The 19,000-nt window shown below is 43.0% G+C and overlaps 1 protein-coding gene across 2 annotated transcripts in view; it reads right to left on the reverse strand.

Annotated features, from left to right (window-relative positions):
- PPP3CA (protein phosphatase 3 catalytic subunit alpha) overlaps window positions 1-19,000 on the reverse strand; it is a 362,283-nt gene that overhangs the window by 272,669 nt on the left and 70,614 nt on the right. The window lies entirely within an intron of this gene.

Consider the following 19,000-nt stretch of genomic DNA (forward strand, 5'->3'; position numbering starts at 1 on the left):
TGCTCCAAAGATGATGTTCCCGACATACTGTAGGTTCAGGGATCACGTCTGTGTATGGCGTCCCCAACATTGGTGGGGACCCGAGAAGTGCAATAACCGAAGGAATAATTGTAATCTTTTCTTATTTTCTAACCTTTAAAATGAAGGTTTAAATGTAGCATTCAATGCTGCTCGCTTAAATTAAAGGGGTGACCACGTAAGTCCAAAGTCCGAGATGTTAATAAAGGCTGAAACAAGGTACATTTTTAGGACAGGCCAATAAAATAAAAGTCTACGTGGTAAATTGTATATGGATCATGGATTCAGGAGAGCTGTAGTTCCCCATATAAACCATTTTGTACTTGCTTTTTTCAGCCTATTTTTGCGAACGTCCTGCCGTCGGATAGCACAATACAAGGAGTGGAGTGATGCCAATTTAAAATAATGAGAGCTGCATTACCGATCACATTGCTGTCAGGAAATTCTGCCCGTTCTAATATATTTTACAGTAAGAAACTATGTCCATTCTGCCTGAGTATTACATTGCCATGAAGTCGCCCTTCTATACTGTCAATTGAAATCACAGCAATGAATCAGCTGTGAGAAGTCATTCTGCAATATCTACATACATCAGCTGAAGTGAACAGCTGCCAGGCCAAAGCTCCCCTGGGGAATTCTAACAGCCCAATCATTTCTTGTGCCATCTGCTCATCTACATGGGTCGATCCCAACCTAACATCATTCAAATTCATTTGTCAACTCAGGGTTTCCGCGTTTTAATTACATCACTAAAATCATTAAGTCTTGTATATAATACAAGTTATCCAAGTGCTAGGAAACTAGGAGTCGCCAATAGTATTCAATGCAAGCATACAAAGAGCGGCCGTGTGTTACTGCAGTGTCGGCGTGTGCGTCGTCCACACCAAGACAAGGATCCTAAAACATGTGTGTATCGACTGCACATGGGCAAAGACAAGGAGGACATATTAAAGAACTCAATATCCCTCTGGGTACAAGCTACCTTATATAATGGAAGGAACATTCTATATATCACTCATACATCACTATCTCGAGCGCCTTGCAGTTATCCACATAGACATAGCGATGCTTAACCATTGGGCAACTGAAACCCTTAACGACCAGGGGCAATTCCGTTTTAGTTCCCCTTCTCCCCACAGCCATTTTGTAATTTTTCGTCAATATGGCCATGTGAGGGATCGTTTTTTGCGGGACGCGGTGTACTTTTGAACGGCATCATTGGTTTTAACAAGTCGTGTACTGGAAAACAGGGACAAAAATTCTAAGTGTGATGACATTGCAGAAAAATGCAATTCCACAATTGTTTTTTGAGGGTTTTTTTTACCATGCTTGCTAAATGCGAAAACTGACCTGCCATTATAATTCTCCAGGTCATTACGAGTTCATAGACACCAAACATGTTTTGGCTCTTTTTTTATTTAAGTGATGAACAAAAAAATCTAAAGTTTGTTAAAAAAAAAAAAAAAAAAAACTTGATAGATTGAGCGTTAACAAAAATGGCAATGCCAAATATTGTTTTATTTTGAAATAAGGGGGTGATTTAAACTTTCATATTTTATAAAAAAAAAAAAAAACTTTTTTTATTTTAAACTTGCTTCAATAGTCTCCATGGAAGACTAGAAGCTGCGATCTTCTGATCGCTTGTGCTACACAGAGCAGGGCTGCAGCTCTGCCTTGTGTTTTTCAAATATATTTATTACATTTTAATATAATGGGGGAAGTGAGGAAACACAAAAAAGGGGAAAGAGATAGGAGGGGTGGGAGGGGTATATAAGTTGGTTAAGGAATATAAGGGAAAGTGGTACCACGTTAGAGAATTCTAACCAGTATTGTACATAACTAGTGATGAGCGAGTATACTCGTTACTCGAGATTTCCCGAGCATGCTAGGGGGTCCTCCGAGTATTTGTTAGAGCTCGGAGATTTAGTTTTCCTCACCTCAGCTGAATGATTTACATCTGTTAGCCAGCTTGATTACATGTGGGGATTCCCTAGCAACCATTCCACCCCCACATGTACTTATGTTGGCTAACAGATGTAAATCATTCAGGTGCGGCAAGAAAAACTAAATCTCCGAGCACTAAAAAATACTCGGAGGTCACCCGAGCGTGCTCGAGAAATCTCGAGTAACAAGTATATTCGCTCATCATTATACATAACCAAAACATTAATAATGTTAACCTGTTTTAGCAACAACACAAAGTATTTTGAAAGATGTCATGGTCTGGTCATACCCTACATGGAATTACAATAAATGGAAAGTTGCAAGAAAGCGGTTAAATCAAAGACTAGGAAAAACAGAGTTCCAGTGATTCCATTTTTGGTTGTATTTTCCTAGACAATCGTTGTTAATGGCGAACCTAAGATCTAAGGAATTATGTAAATAGAGTTTTTCAATCACATCAGAGAGTTTGCAGCCCGGCCATGTGTAACAAAAATGCTCATCTGCTATGAGCGGGCAGAGCGCATAGCAGTTCGGCAATGATCAGCTGGCATGTGCCGGAAAAGGAGCGGCTCAGCAACGGAACCCGTACAAAATTTAGGTGAACTATGACGGATACAAACATCATGGTTCGTTAAGGGGTAAAAGAATTAAGAATATGTCAGAGGGCATAGGAAGGGTGATAAAAACATACATTCACACACACATATATAGGAGCTTCTCACTAAATTAGAATATCAGTAATCAAGAGGATGATGGATAGTCACAAGCCATCAAATAAAGAAGAACTGCTTCCATTTTTGCCCCAGAAGCAGTGTGAAAGACTGGTGGAAAGCATGCCAAGACGCATGGAAGCGGTGATTAAACATCATGGTTATTCCACAAAATATTGATTTGTGAACTCTTCCTGAGTTAAAACATTAGTATTGTTGTTTCTAAATGATTATGAACTTGTTTTCTTTGCATTATTAGAGGTCTGCAAGCACTGGGTTTTTTTTTGTTATTTTGACCATTTCTCATTTTCAGAAACTAAATACAAAATGTATTGCTTCGAAATTCAGAGACATGTTGTCAGTAGTTTATAGAATAAATGAACAATTTACATTTTACTCAAAAATATACCAATAAAGAGGAAAATCAGACAAACTGAACATTTTGCAATGGTCTCTTAATTTTTGCCAGAGCTGTATATACACATACATACAGCAATTAAAACAAATTCATTGCTTCATCACTGTAGACTGGAATAACATGTCCAGAAGTACAACCGATGACAGAACTGTACTGAGAAACACAAGGCCCAGACACGGAGCATAACAAACTGTTATTGATTGTTCCAGCAATCCCCCGGAGGACGTGTGAAATCATCCTAGTGATCGTCCAGGGAATAGGGGAACCTGTAACAAAACATAATAGCGCTTAGGGATCACCGTGGGAGTACACAGAGGTGCAGCACCTAGAAGCCAAAAGCTGCCTAATTACAGACCAAGCAGTGTACCTGATAAAATTGTGGTTTACAGAAAAACTGCTAACTGCAAATACCACAGGTAAAAAAAAAAACAACTTCTGCATCTTTTGGAAATAGTCCCTACTTTATGAGAGGAAAATTAAACAATCTGTACACAAGTTTTTTTCTATGGAATATGAGAGCAGCATGATATAGGGGCAGAGACCCCGATTCCACTGATGAATCACTTACTGGACTGTTTGGTGGAGTTTTGATAGAATCCCTGTAGATGTAGCAGTGGTCAGAATGCTGAGCTGTATATAACCCCGTCGACACCACTGATTGGCAGCTCCCTGTGTACGCTGTCAGCAAGCTGTCAATCAATGTTGGGGGCGGGGTTACACAAATTAGCTGGACTTGAATGCAAGCGACACCTAATCCTGCAATGATAATCTCCTGCTGGTAAAACACTAATTGTAAGGAAACTACAGCAAGATGCTGAGCAAGTGACATCCCTGAAATCAGGCTCTCTGCCCCTACATTATGCTGCTCTCAGATTAAATACAAAAAACTTGACAGATTCCCTTCAAAAGAAAACTTGGAAATATATGCAGCACTGTTCACCAACCTCGTCCACGTTCACATTTGTAGTATTTGTTACGTTTTTTTTACCTCAATATTTGAAAGCAAAACCAGGAGTGGGTGATAAATACAGACGTGGTGACGGGTTTCTATTATACTTTTCCTCTGACTGTTTCTGGTTTCGGCTTACAAATAGTGATGGAAATAACTCACCAAATACTGAACGTGGTCTAATAGTAAATCACTGTACAGACCAGTCATAGGACAACTTCAAAGATGTCTCAAGTGCTCTATGGAACGCATGGAATGCACTGCTTAAGGGGTCTCCATCTTGTCTGCTGGCAATTGGCTGATATGACCCTCCTTCCCTCGCTCGCTCCAAGTTAAAACGTTAGAGATGTCCCACCTTCTAGCTGTCCCTGGAAAGTGATTCTATGCGCCAAGACTGTGGAGGTGCACGTAGTTAGGCCGATTTTAGCCCGCCAACAAGCACTGACCGATTATATAAAAGTCAATTGATGCTTGTTTACACAGAACAACGAAAACTGCTTGGAAGAGAACGGTCATTAGAACGATTGTTCTGTCCCCGTACAGCATCATGTTGTCGGCAGCACATTCCCTGCTTACACAAAGCGATGTGCTGACGATTATGACAATGTTCATGCCAACATAACAGGTCCAATCACCTGGTCTTAAGCATTTTGGCTCGCTGGCTGGGTGATCACATCTGTTACCAGGCTTTTGCCATCGATATAACGTAAGGAAACGAACCAGCTCACCTGTTCATGTATGGAGCGCGGGTGTCGTCCTGACCAGATGGGAGGAACATGAAGACAAAAGGAAATGGTGTCCAGCTCCAGGTAAAATCAATGCCTTGATTTGTGGAAAATGGTTAAAAATACATCCTTAACGTGAAGAGGGAAGGGGAAGGCAATGCATCGCGTTTCTGACACGACTCCGGATTCTTGGTCACCTGGAGCTTGACACCATTGCTTTTTGCCTATTTTGTCATCTACCCTGAAAGCTCCATTGGCACCTAAGAGGTATTTACACTGCTAGATAGTCGTGAACGACTTGGTGAACAAATGCCCGTTTCACAATTATCTTGTTTCACAATTATCTTGCCATCTGAACAGGCTGCAGATCACCGAACGAGGAAAACACTTTTTCATCGGGTGAAATGATCTTTTATGCTGCATAAAAAGATCTTTGTCCTGTGTAAACCGAACTGGCACTGCTGAGAACTATGGCAGCCTATGTGCGCTGGGCGGTAGAGTATAGATCGCTCAGTGCGCATCGTTTCCTTTGGCCTGCCTGTGTAAACATGAATTCAAACGATCACTGATCAGTAATAGGTTACCAATCGGCGGTCAGATTGTGCCGCCATTAGATCTGTGTAAATGGACCCTTACTGGGCTTCTTACTGTCATTTTTTATAAAACTTACTATTTTATCAACAGGAGATTATCACCAGAGGACTAGGAAACCTGCTGCCATTTAGTCATCCATATTCATTGGCTCTATGTAACCCCGTCCTCACCCCCCGGTTGACAGCTTCCTGCCTATGCACAGTGTACAGAGAGCTACAGCAGATAAAATAGTGATATTATAAAATGGAAACAAGCAGCCCAGTAACTGATATATTACTACAATCAGGGTCTCTAACCCCACATCATGCTGTACTTAGATGGGCTTGCAAAAACCTGCTGACAGATTCCCTTTAATGAAAAAGTTTTGCTGCCATATCCATCAATAAGTCTCAATCTAAGGACAAGACATTGGCTGCCATCTCAATAAGTATATTCCTTGCAATTCCTTCAAGTATGCTGGAGCCGCCAACCTGATCTCTGCTGCCGATGTGCCAGCAGATCCATGTAAGTACTAGCCCTCCTGCCACGGGGCTACATCTTGGCCATTCATTGCTTACGCTGCATGGGCACGTGCTCCTTTTGCTGGTTTACGTTTTTGTACTGTTTTCAGGCCATGTGAATGGAGAATAATGTATCATATTCATTGTATTGGTTCCAGTATGTTAACAAGATTGAAGCGGATTTAGGAGAGGAATCCATGCCTAAATCCTCACCGAGTCCGGAATGTGTGAGCATGGTCTCCTACGTTCACTCTCACGCATTTCCAGCTCACTGCATAGACTGGCTCCCCGGCATTACCATACAATGCTCCCACACAGAAGCAGCACAATCAGAAATCAGCCGACATTGTTTCGTTCAGCTGTGTAAAATGACATTGTTCCAGATACAGGAAATCATTAGGCTTGGCACAGAATTCCGCATTGATATCAGTTATTACCGCCATCATTTCTCATCCATGATAACATTGTGGGACATTCATAAAACTATTCATTTGCTTTTGTCCCTCGCAGAGCAATGGCAGAGAATACAGAATTCTGCACAATGTATGGATGTGGATGAAAGGAGCCAGGATCTTTCAGAAAACGCAAACTTCTCAAAAGCTCTTCAACATATGGCTCATTATCTACTATCTCAGATTGGGTGATTAAATGTGTGCAGAGGATTCTGGGTACTTGGCACAAGGTCTACACCCCTGCCGGCAATGACTGGCCGCACATGCCGTCTCTGCCTAAAGACAGTCTAAAGATCGGAAGGGTACCTGGGCAGCAGTACAGAAGAACGGTGGGGATTGGTAGGAGAATAGAACGCTTCCTACGCACTGCTGTAAAATAATAAGTGCTGGAGAACCTCTTAAATTTTGTGGTTCTGCCACTAGGATGGAGCCCAACAATAGAATTATCACATGCAAGTGTGAATGAAGTCTTATTGGAGCGGTGCACTGTGGGAACTGACGGTACACTGTGGAAACGGAGTCACAAGGCCAACCAGCTACACTTGGAAGACAGAATGATTAAAAAAAAGCATAAAAAGAGAGGTCTCATTCACACTGCAAAGAAGTATGGATTGAGGGTGTATCTTCCCATATTTCCCTTAAGGCACCATATTCTCTTCTAGAAGTAATGCTTCGAGGGGGGTTACACCAACCTCAGGTTCTGCACAGAACATCATGCAAATCAGAGGTGTCAAACTGCATTGCTCGAGGGCCGCCAACAGGTCATGTTTTCAGGATTTCCTTAGCATTCCACAAGGTGCTGGAATCATTCTGTGCAGGTGATTAAATTATCACCTGTGCAATACAAGGAAATCCTGAAAACATGACCTGTTGGCGGCCCTCGAGGAATGCAGTTTGACACCTCTGATGTAAGTGGTGTGAATGTTACCGGACAGGTCTTACAACGTTCACAATAATGCAAACTGCACACAATTCTAAGAAGCTAATGCAAAAGCTGGAGACACCAAACAGTAGGAAAGTCTTACTAATCTGTACCTGCTTACGTGCTTCAGGTCACACTGTGGTTACAAATATGACAAAATCCAAGACTTGTTTCGGGTTGTGGTAACTGTTCGTTATTCCGAACACAATCTTATTACTGCAAGAGATCCCCTGAAAAATATTTCCACTCCTGAGGTATCCTTAAGGAGCCCGTGTTCCAGCAGAGAGAATGAAATTTACAGAAATCTCATGCTTCTGCTTTTTTAACCAGCGTAAACTGACCTGCGGTGTGATTTTCGAATCCACGTCAATGTCTCTGGTGGGCACGTTTTCAGTTTTCCCCAAAGACTTGCAATAAATAGGAAAAATCCGCAGGTATAAAAGGCACATGCATTTTCGCAGTGGAAAAGCGCTAAAAACATGTAATCTGTATATGACTTTATCAATAAAGTTTTGGCAAAGCCAAAGACAAGAAGATACCAAAAGCAATGCAGCTTTATTTAAACCATGAATGCTCAAAAAGAGACAAATAAATGTAGTGTCAAAACGAAATGAGAAAACATGTAAAAATGTGCACTCAGAAACGCATAATAGGTGCAGAAAATCAGCAGTATCAAAAATTCACCAAATCCTCCTCGTGGTTTTAAAGCCATTCCTGCAGTGGAAAGCAGTCTGGATTTATGACCTCAACTAACGCTAATATGGGATGTTACTTCCAATCAGATTGCGCTTTACCACCATAATGCAGACGCTAAGGCTAAGTGCACAGTTTGCAGTGTTTTATGCCTTTTTACCTGCATTTTTTTTCTCACTCTTTTGAATGGGCGAAAAACGCTGCAAAAACACCAAAAGAACTGGCATACTGCAGATCTGAAAAAACGCTTGGATGGTTGAAATTCGCAAGGAAAAAATGAGCAGTGTGTGCAGAAATCTCATTTGCATTGCTGGAATTGTAACGTGCAGCAGTTTTTAACCCCTCAAAAACCCTGAACACCTGCCATCTGAATAATGCATCGAACAGTTTACAGCAGTATTCCAACAACTTTCCCTTAGGTTGTGATCACATGCATAGGCAAAGCACTGGCAAAAAACCACAGCAGTCTTGTCCTGAGCCGCTGTGATCTCTTCAATGATCAGTACTTAGTTTTGCATCGACACAAATGTTTCACCTCCAAAACTATATGGCCATTACTACTGGTCAAGCTCTCCTGCTGGGGAACCGCTCCTACCGTGCAAAGAGTATGCAGGAAGCAGGTCAGCGTGGCACAGGACTGCAGCGGCCACAGAGCAGCCGCTAGGTGTGATCGCAGCCTGAAAGTGGAAAGTAATGAAGATTAGAAGAAACAAGAATGCATTCTACGTGGAAACCACTATGTGAGCATAACTTTTAATAGAAGAGTAACCAGACTCCTTGTGGACAGCAGGACTCGCAGTGGCAGAGCGAGGAGCACTCGGTGCCCTTTTCTCACGCTGACTGACAACAGGTGTCAAAACCCCAAGAAGATCATCTTCCGCCAGACTCTACTACAAGTATTGAACAATGCCATACCGACATGACAGAACTATAGAGGAGGGAAAAGTGCTGACAATCACTACACGGACCTGAAAAACAAGTCGTCCTGCCTAAAAGAATCAAGTAGCTGAAGATTCCATCCATATTTCAATAATTCACCCGCACTCGCAGAAGGCCCCAGGACCACTGCTCAACGCAACTTTCCTAATCGGTGAACCCTATAGTCCGTATATATTTGTAGACATAAAAATAGTGTTCTGAAAATACTAAATACAGAAATACTGCTCAAGACAAGCAAGATTAAAAAAAATCTAAGCCACCAATCTATCTCCGGGAGCGTCTCACAGACACCAAGACTAAGGGTATGTTTACACAGAGGTCCTGGAGGAGTCTTTTTCAGCAGGTCCGCAACAAATGACGCCAAAAAAAAATGACTGGCTGTTCATATGTTCAGTCTTTTGTTCATTTTACTTCCGTTTCAGGCATTCAGACACCTGGTGGGAAAAAAGAAATGAGCATGTCACTTCTAAAAGGATCTTCTGACAGAAAATGCTGCAAACTAGGCCCCGGCCTATAAAAAGGCTGGAGTGTTTGAGGAGGTTTTGAAGCGGAAACTGAGTGGAAACTCAAAGTTTTTGTTGCGTTTTGAGATGTGGAGGGAGATTTGGAGAGTTTCTGCTCCAAACACTTAATAAAAAACACTGTGGGGACATAGCATAATGAATGCCTCTTTTACAGTATGTAGCAAAGAAGCTGCGTTTTACAGTATCAGCAAAAGCTATGAGGATTCAGGAATCTCACGCACACGCTTGTTTTGGTTTTTTCCTGACAGACTTTGAGAACTGCAGCGTTTTTTAAATCGGCAGCAAGTCAATTCTTTCAGTATTTTTACAGAGTTTTTTTCACTCTTAGAAAGCAATATGAGAGTGCAAAAACGCTGCAAAAATTGCATTAAACTTTTTGAAAAAAAAAAAAAAAGCTGCGTGTGAATATGGCCTAGGGGGGTATATTCACAAAGTCTTTTTGATTAGTTTTTGGAGCGGAAATTCTTCAAATCCTCAAAAACACTGAGATTCCAATTCAGAGGCTCAGCAAAAAGACTCAGTGTGCACCTGGCCTAATGTGGCCTAATGAGTCTGCAGGGTTTTTGGAGCAGGATTTGGAGAGTTTTTGCTCAGTTTCTGCCATGGTAATTTGTCATGACCTGCACATTTGAATGAAATGATCAACCTCTTTCTAATCTAAATAGTCAGCTACAGTATTTCAGCGCATGGCTCTGGCTGCTGCAGTTAGAGACAGATGCCGGCTAAGTGCCACAGCCGACATCTTCCACACTAACAGCTAGCAGAAACCCTTAATTACAGAGTCTTTGCTCTGTTTAGCTATGTCAAAGTCACATTGGCCCAATTTTTCCGTTTCTAAAAGTGAACACAAAAGACCAGTTTTCTCCAAACTACACACCAGCATGACAACCATGTGGTAACAAAATATACTGTGGGATACTCAATCCGTTTCATTAATGAATGCAGCTATTCCTACAGAGGTCACATGTCAACACTGTATGAAGGGGGAAAAACACACATCCTACTCCACGTTTATGGAGATATCAAAGACAGAAACCTCTAATGTGAATAACAATTACTCCAAATCATAGAAGGAAAGTGACGACAAACACATAAGTGTAAAAACACTGACGGTGAGAGACATATCCACAAGTAGGTGTAACACGATAGTCACACGAGCAGCCGATGACACCATTCACCTGGGTCTCCCAGAACTGAAGTGTGTATATCCCTATAGCCCACATACTGTAAGGGCAGCAGAATAGGAAGGCCGACAAGGACAGTGTACAGCAAAGAAATAAAGTTGGTTCTCATAGGACCCCATTTTATACAGTGTGCTATCAGGGATTTCACATAACCATATTAAGCAGTCATAGTGCAAAGGAAAAATGACACAATTTTTAGCCAATGTATGGTCCATGTACTGTATGCCTTCGGTTTTAGGGCTTGCTCACATTATCGTATAAATCGGATGAGTGCAATGCAACAAAAAAAATCTGATGGGTCCGAGAGAGAGAAAAAAAAATGCCATGCCATAGTGATCATCAGTATGACATCTGATTTTTACAGATACATTACAATTCTGTAGCAGAAAACTGTAAATGGTCCTGTAAATTATTAATAACTTCTGAGTAAAAACACTGATAGCACATGGATGACAAGTGAGAAAAAAAAATCACCCGCTCTCCTGGATGAGAATGAGGCTGGTTTTATTATATGCCAGTGTGAGTGAGGCCTTAAAGCTGCCATTCCTCACAATAAAAGGCCAAGTTTCCTCTGGGCAAAATGGTAGCCACAGTCACAGAGGACCCTATGCTCACACGTTTAAAAAATCTGGGACATGCCTCCTCAATAACTTCCGATGGGTACAAGATAGGTCAAGTTCACATGACTGAATTTTCAGCGAAAAAAGGAAATCACACCGACAGCACTCAGCCCAATATTATAGAATGGGGCAGCGCAGATGAGCTCCGAGCCCATTCAAGTCTATGGATGCACAAAACGAAATTCCATACTGAGTCACCATAAAACATCTCATTTTACTGACACATTGCAATTTATTTTAACATAGGAAACTGTACTTAGCCTGGCATATTTTTATTAACCGCCGCTTAGTAAAGGCAGACAGCACACAGATGGCAACTGAGAAGAAAACTGTGCGAGCTTTCTGCATGAATATTGGCTGATTTTCTGGCCTCGCTTGTGTGAACTTTGCCATAGGCAGATCCACCGGAGGGCAGGACGGGCGGAGGCGGTGTCACACGTCCTAATCGGTTTAGGTCAGGTGCCTTCGGGGCTATACTCATCCCCTGACAACCTCCGCCCACCACGAGCAACACGCTATGGACGTAGTGATTAGTGCCCTGTATGCGAGTCACATACCGAGAGGGATCCGCTGACCTGACACCCTACACTTCTAATGCATCGTTACTAATAATGTGCCGCGGAAATACATACACGTAATAAAACCTCACCCCGTTATATGTGAGCTAGAATAACAAAGTAATGTTTAACTTGCCATTCATTCTACCAGGACAATAAGGAGCATTTGTCACATCTGGCCATTCTGTGGTGAAAGGCCATAAATACACGGAATCAATAATGAAGAGGGGAAGGTGCATGGGGATATACGGGTCTGTTGGCTTACTCCTCATCCTTTCCTCAGAATTCAATCCAGCTGGTAAATGGTACTTAAACAGTAACGGTTGTTTCAATGTTTATTTCATAAATCAATGTTACACATGAAAAACGTATTATCAAAATTCTCAATTCTGTGGTAAAATCTGCATTCAGTGAAGACACATTATTACATTACTGAGATCGTAGATGGCGGCTGTTACTGACAAGATTCCATGTAGATGGGAGGAGCTACAGGCAGAGCCACACCTAACTCCTCCGTCTACATAGAATCTTATAAGCACTAACTGCCATCTTCTATCTCAGTAATGTAATGATCTGACTTCACTGAATGCAGATTTTACCACAGAACTGAGAATTTTGATAATACCGTAAGTTGCTTATTTCCATGTGCAATATTGATTTATTAAATAAAAATTACACTTTAACTAAATCAAAACATTTCTAGTTAAATACCTCAGGAGTGTATCCGATACTTAGCCAACAGACTGAAGAAGCGATGGAAGAAGCAGCTCTTGTATCCCTCTGCCTCATCTAAATGGTAATGATTCAACTTTACTACTGAACTGTGACTGATTTGAAGCTTCAAACACGATGACATTAATATTCCAAAAGCCGGCATATTCCTCATTTCCCATTGTTTTTGCCATCGTCTATAGCACGTTGCTAGGCAACCTTCCAGGAAAGCAGTATAACCGCTGATCGTTACAAGGCATGGAAGCCTGTGTAAAGACTTGAGTGGGGTACCTGCAATAGTTTAAGCCTTCAATAAAGCACAGAACACATGAGCTGTCATTGTGCAAAACCCCGGCGAAAAGAGAACTAGAACAGTGAACCTGTCAAATCCGCCAACTGCACAGCATTCAACACATTCTGCTTCCCGGAAGAATGAGAGCACAAAATCAGATATTATACTGCTGGAACAAAGGCTTATAATACATCGACACAGCCTCTGGGTGCTACAAGATTTTATATATATATATACACACACTAGATGGTGGCCCGATTCTAACGCATCGGGTATTCTAGAATATGCATGTCCACGTAGTATATTGCACAGCCCACGTAGTATATTGCCCAGCAACGTAGTATATTGCCCAGTGACGTAGTACTGTATATTGCCCAGTGACGTAGTATATTGCCCAGCCACGTAGTATATTGCCCAGCCACGTAGTATATTGCCCAGTTACATAGTATATTGCCCAGTGACGTAGTATACAGCAGAGCCACGTAGTATATTGCACAGCGACATAGTATACAGCACAGAGCCACGTAGTATATCGGCCAGTCACGTAGTATATTGCCCAGCCACGTATGTCACAGGTTAAAAAATAAAAAATAAACATATACTCACCTTCCGAGGGCCCCTTGTATTTCTGTCGCCTGTGTGCGGTGCAGGCGGCAGCTTCCGGTCCCAGGGTGTGATGACGTTGCGGTCACGACCGTGACGTCATGGCAGGTCCTTCTCGCATACCATCCTTGCCACTGGAACCTGCCGCTTGCATAGAGCGGTCACCGGAGCGTCGCGAGGAGCGGGAAAGGCGGCGGAAGGTGAGTATATAATGATTTTTTATTTTTTTTATTATTTTTAACATTAGATGTTTTTACTATTGACGCTGCATAGGCAGCATCAATAATAAAAACTTGGTCACACAGGGTTAATAGCGGCGGTAACGGAGTGAGTTACCTGTGGCATAACGCGGTCCGTTACCACTGGCATTAACCCTGTGTGAGCAGTGACTGCGGGTAGTATGGAGCGGGCGCCAGGCACTGACTGCAGGGGAGTAGGGAGGGACTAATCGGACTGTGGCCGTCGCTGATTGGTCGCGGCAGCCATAACAGGCAGCTGGCGATACCAATCAGCGACTTAGCTTCCATGACAGACAGAGGCCACGACCAATGAATATCCGTGACAGACAGAAAGAAAGACAGACAGACGGAAGGACAGACAGAAAGACAGAAAGACGAAAGTGACCCTTAGACAATTATATATATATATTTATTTTTATTTTATTTTTTTATTATACACACACACACACTATACATACACGCAGTGGGGAGAATAAGTATTTGATACACTGCCGATTTTGCACGTTTTCCAACCTACAAGGAATGGCGAGAGGCGTGTAATTTTTATCGTAGGTACACTTCAACTGTGAGAGACAGAATCTAGAAATAAACTAAAAACAGAAAATCACCTTCCCTCAGTAAGAGCATTGAAGACAGATTGTGGCTGGGTCTTCCAGCATGACAATGACATGAACCACACAGACTGGGCAAATGAAGGGTGGCTCCGTAAAAAGCATTTCAGGCATTTCTCTCGCAGTTTAAGAGTATCTACGATAAAAGTTACAGACCACTCCATTCTTTGCAGGTTGGAAAACGCGCAAAATCGCCAGTGTATCAAATACTTAATTTCCCCACTGTATACACACACACAGATGTATTTGGTATTTTAGTTGTTTATCAAACATATTCAAGATACAATAAATGATATAGTCAATATGAGTTTAAACTGCATACTCTCAGCTTTAGGCCGGCGTCAGACTCAGCGTACGAAATTACGGTCCGTTTTTTATGGCCGTAATACGCAGAAATGTTCCCAAAATAGTGATCCGTATGTCATCCGTAGGCCGGGTGTGGCAGCGTATTTTGAGCATGTCATCCTCCGTATGTAATCCGTATGGCATCCGTACTGCGATATTTTCTCGCAGGCTTGCAAAACCGACATTTAATGGATTTATGTCCTCAAATGTTCGTTAAAACATATATACAGAATCTATATACATATATACAGTATCATATATATATATATATATATATATATATATATGTATATATATATTTAATTCAATTGCCGGCTTTTGCTATCTCCTTCCCAAACCCGACATGATATGAGACATGGTTTACATACAGTAAACCATCTCATATCCCTTTTTTTTTTTGCATATTCCACACTACTAATGTTAGTAGTGTGTATGTGCAAAATTTGGGCCCTCTATTAAATTAAAGGGTTAATTCGCGGAAAAAAATGGTGTGGGCTCCCGCGCAATTTTCTCCGCCTGAGTGGTAAAGCCAGTGACTGAGGGCAGATATGAATAGCCTAGAGAGGGTCCATGGTTATTGGCCCCCCTGGCTAAAAACATCTGCCCCCAGTCACCCCAGAAAAGGCACATCTGGAAGATGCACCTATTCTGGCACTTGGCCACTCTCTTCCCACTCCCGTGTAGAGGTGGGATATGGGGTAATGAAGGGTTAATGTCACCTTGCTATTGTAAGGTGACATTAAGCCAGATTAATAATGGAGAGGCCTCAATTATGACACCTATCCATTATTAATCCAATAGTACGAAATGGTTAATAAAACACACACACATTATTACAAAGTACTTTAATGAAATAAAGACACAGGGTGTTTTAATATTTTATTAGACTCTTAAAAGGGCCACTGTCACCCCCCCCCCAGCCGTTATAAACTAAAAGAGCCACCTTGTGCAGCAGTAATGCTGCATTCTAACAAAGTGGCTCTTTTAGTTTTTGATTCATTTATTACCTCAATAAAGCGTTTTAAAAATTGGCCACAAATACCAGATATTGTACCGGGAGGCGGTCCGAATCGTCCTCTATCAATCTCCCAACTGCCGTCACTCTTCTCTTCAGGGGTGATGGTCGCCGCCCCCTTCGCGCTGTTGCTTCTTAAATCCGGCGCCTGCACTGTGCGAGCCTGCGCAGGGCCGCGCTTAGCAACCCGATGTTTACCCTGGTTACCAGTGTAAAATGTAAAAAAAACAAACAGTACATACTCACCTTCGCGTCCCCCGGCGTCCGCTTCCCACACTGACTGAGCGCCGTAAAGTGAAAGTGAAAGTACAGCACAGCGGTGACGTCACCGCTCTGCTGTTAGGGCCGGCGCTCAGTCAGTGCAGGAAGCGGACGCCGGGGGACGCGAATGTAAGTATGTAGTGTTTGTTATTTTACATTTTACGCTGGTAACCAGGGTAAACATCGGGTTACTAAGCGCGGCCCTGCGCTTAGTAACCCGATGTTTACCCTGGTTACCAGGGGACCTCGGCATCGTTGGTCGCTGGAGAGCGGTCTGTGTGACGGCTCTCCAGCGATCAAACAGCGACGCTGCAGCGATCGGCATCGTTGTCGCTATCGCTGCAGCGTCGCTTAATGTGAAGGTACCTTTAGTTCCAAGTTTTACATTTTCACACTGGGAAATGGGTAAAAATGGCACAAAAAGTTGTCCCACAATTTCTGCTGAATGTAGAAATACCCCAAATGTGGCTGTGCAGTACTACTTAGCCATACGGAGAGGCTCGGGAGGGACGGAGTGCTATTTGCCTCCTGGAGCTCAGATTTTCCTAGACTAGTTTGCGGATTCCATATAGAGAGGCCCTAAGTGCTAGAAAAGCAGAATCCCCTCTCAAGTGACATTTTTTAAATTATACCCCTTAGGGCAGTCTCACACGTCCAGATAATTCCGGTATCGGAAAAATCGGTACCGGAGTTATCCGTGTCCGTGTGCTCACGTGGCACATCAGTGTGGCACACGTGCGGCAGCCGTGTGCCGCCCGTGTACCGACTGAGGACCACACGGACCGTGCAGGAGACAGTGCTAGAGTTAAGCGCTGTCCCCTGCTTTTGGTGCTGAAGCCGGCATTCATTCCTTCTCCCCAGCAGCATTCGCTGGAGAGAAGGAATGAAAAATCAATGTTTTTTTATATATTTTTTTGTTAAAAATAAAGTTCGGGGTCACCTCCCGCCTCCCACCCCCCGTGCGCCCGCCCGTTTGCATTAAAATACTCACCCAGCTCCCGCGATGCCTCCTCTCAGCGCCGCAGCTTGTCCTGTATGAGCGGTCACGTGGTACCGCTCATTACAGGGATGAATATGGGAGGTGGACACGGTCCGCGAGAAATCACTGATATCTGCAGAGACACATTGATTTTAATGTGTCTACGTGTGTCAGTGTCTCCGGTACGTGAGGAAACTGTCACCACACGTACCGGAGCCACTGACGTGTGAAACAGGCCTTAGGGAATTTATCTACAGGTGTAGTCACAATTTTGACTCCATGGGTGTTTTCCAGAAACAAGCAGCAGTGGACATTGCTGAGTGAAAATTGCAAAGTGCCATTGTAGTGACCAGTGCGTTATGCCCACCTCATGCTTCTGGAGACACGCACACGTAAATTAGGCGGGCTCTCATCACTACAGAAATGCCAAACATGTGGGCGCTATATGTGGTTTAGGCACACTGGGACTCAGAAAGGAGGGGGCATTTGGATTTGGGAGCCGAGAATTTGCTGAATTTCTTTTGGGGGGCGAGGAGCCATTTCGCTTTTCCAGAGCCTTTGAGATACCAGTAACGTGGAAGCCCCTATATTTACGTTAACAGATGACGGACCTGAGTGGGGGCTTGCTTTTTTGTCGATTAAGCTGAAGCTTTTATTGGGAACATTTTACATAACATTTATCTGGCACTCTACGCTGACCACTTACATAAGGTTTCCATCTAAATTTCCGAGTGGTGTGACACATGAAACCCCCAATGGATCCATTCACTATAATGAGGCAGCACAGTTACTCTGGACTCCGTCTGGCCTCTGTTCAGCGGTGTCCTTCTTTTCAGAGGTGCACAAAACTGTGGCTGACGGCACTTCTATGCAATCCTAAAAAGACGGACACGGCCGGATCACAGGTCAGAAGGTGTCCACAGTGCCTCCATCTGCCTCATTATAGGGAATCTTCCACCAGAGGAAGAATATGAATAACATATTTCAGGGATTTACACGTAAACCCTGGCAGAATGCTGTAGATAAGCCCTAAATTAAGCAGCAGTATCTTATATCGGCCAAAACTGCTGACAGGTTCCCTTTAACTAGTGGGACAGTTTTATAGAACAGGTTGTTATGGATTTTTAAAAAAATATTTTTACTTTAAATATTTTTTTTTATTTTTTACATAGTCCCATCCTGGAACATCACTGTATAGTGTCAGATTGCTAGTCTGATACTCTGCACTGCAGAGTATCACATCAGAATCTGACAGGCAGGGAAGGAGGCGCTCACAAGCCATCTTCACTGCAGGACCCTGAATGACCCCGCAGCCATCTTGCAGCCGGGGGTCTCCATGGAGACCATCAGGACAATGTGATCGCATCTATGCCGCTGTCACTATGCCACTTTCAGGTGCTAGCACCGATCGTGGGCGTTGCTGCGGGGTTTCAGCCCTCACATAAAGCTGACACCCGCACCCGATCGCTATGATGCTCAGCATTAGGCCGCGCGATCTGTGTGCCGTACCTGTACTGCTGTTTGCGGGAACGCAGCTGCTGCAGACCAGTACATGTATGATGCATGTTAAGAAGGGGTTAATGGGCTGCATGGGGTATTCCTTCATTAATAGATCATCAACTAAGCAGATAAAAGGTCTGGAGTGGTTTCCAGGTGTGGCATTTACATTTGAAATCTGTGCCCTCAAAATGCAGTCAAAGGAGCTCAGTGAAACAGACCATCATTAGGCTCAAAGGAAAAAAAAAAGAAAAAATCCAGATAGCAGAAATGTTAGGAGTAGTAAAATCAACAGTTCAATACAAACTGCAAAAAAAAAGCACACTGGTGAGCTTGGGAACTCAAAAAGGCCTGGATGTTCACAGAAGACAACACCCACACCAGATCTCACACTTTGCAGTAATGAGGGCCAGTACCCCGAAACACAGTGTCTGCGAATGGAGATTATGGCTTGGCTTTTATCCTAAGTAATGTTGGAAGGCTCGTTAAAGGGTCGATAATGACTGTTAGGACTGCTACTTCTAATAGGGTTCTAGTCTTCTTCCTCTCTGAAGAGACTATTTGCATACAGAAGACAACAGTGGTGGATAATTGCAGAATCCTTTCCACGATGAAGAAAAATTCTTCACAACATCCACCTAAGTGAGGAACACTCTCGAAGAGAACACACACACACACACACTAACTACGAAACCTTG

Source organism: Ranitomeya variabilis, chromosome 1, assembly GCF_051348905.1.
Source record: "Ranitomeya variabilis isolate aRanVar5 chromosome 1, aRanVar5.hap1, whole genome shotgun sequence".
NCBI classification, from domain to species: Eukaryota; Metazoa; Chordata; class Amphibia; order Anura; family Dendrobatidae; genus Ranitomeya; species Ranitomeya variabilis.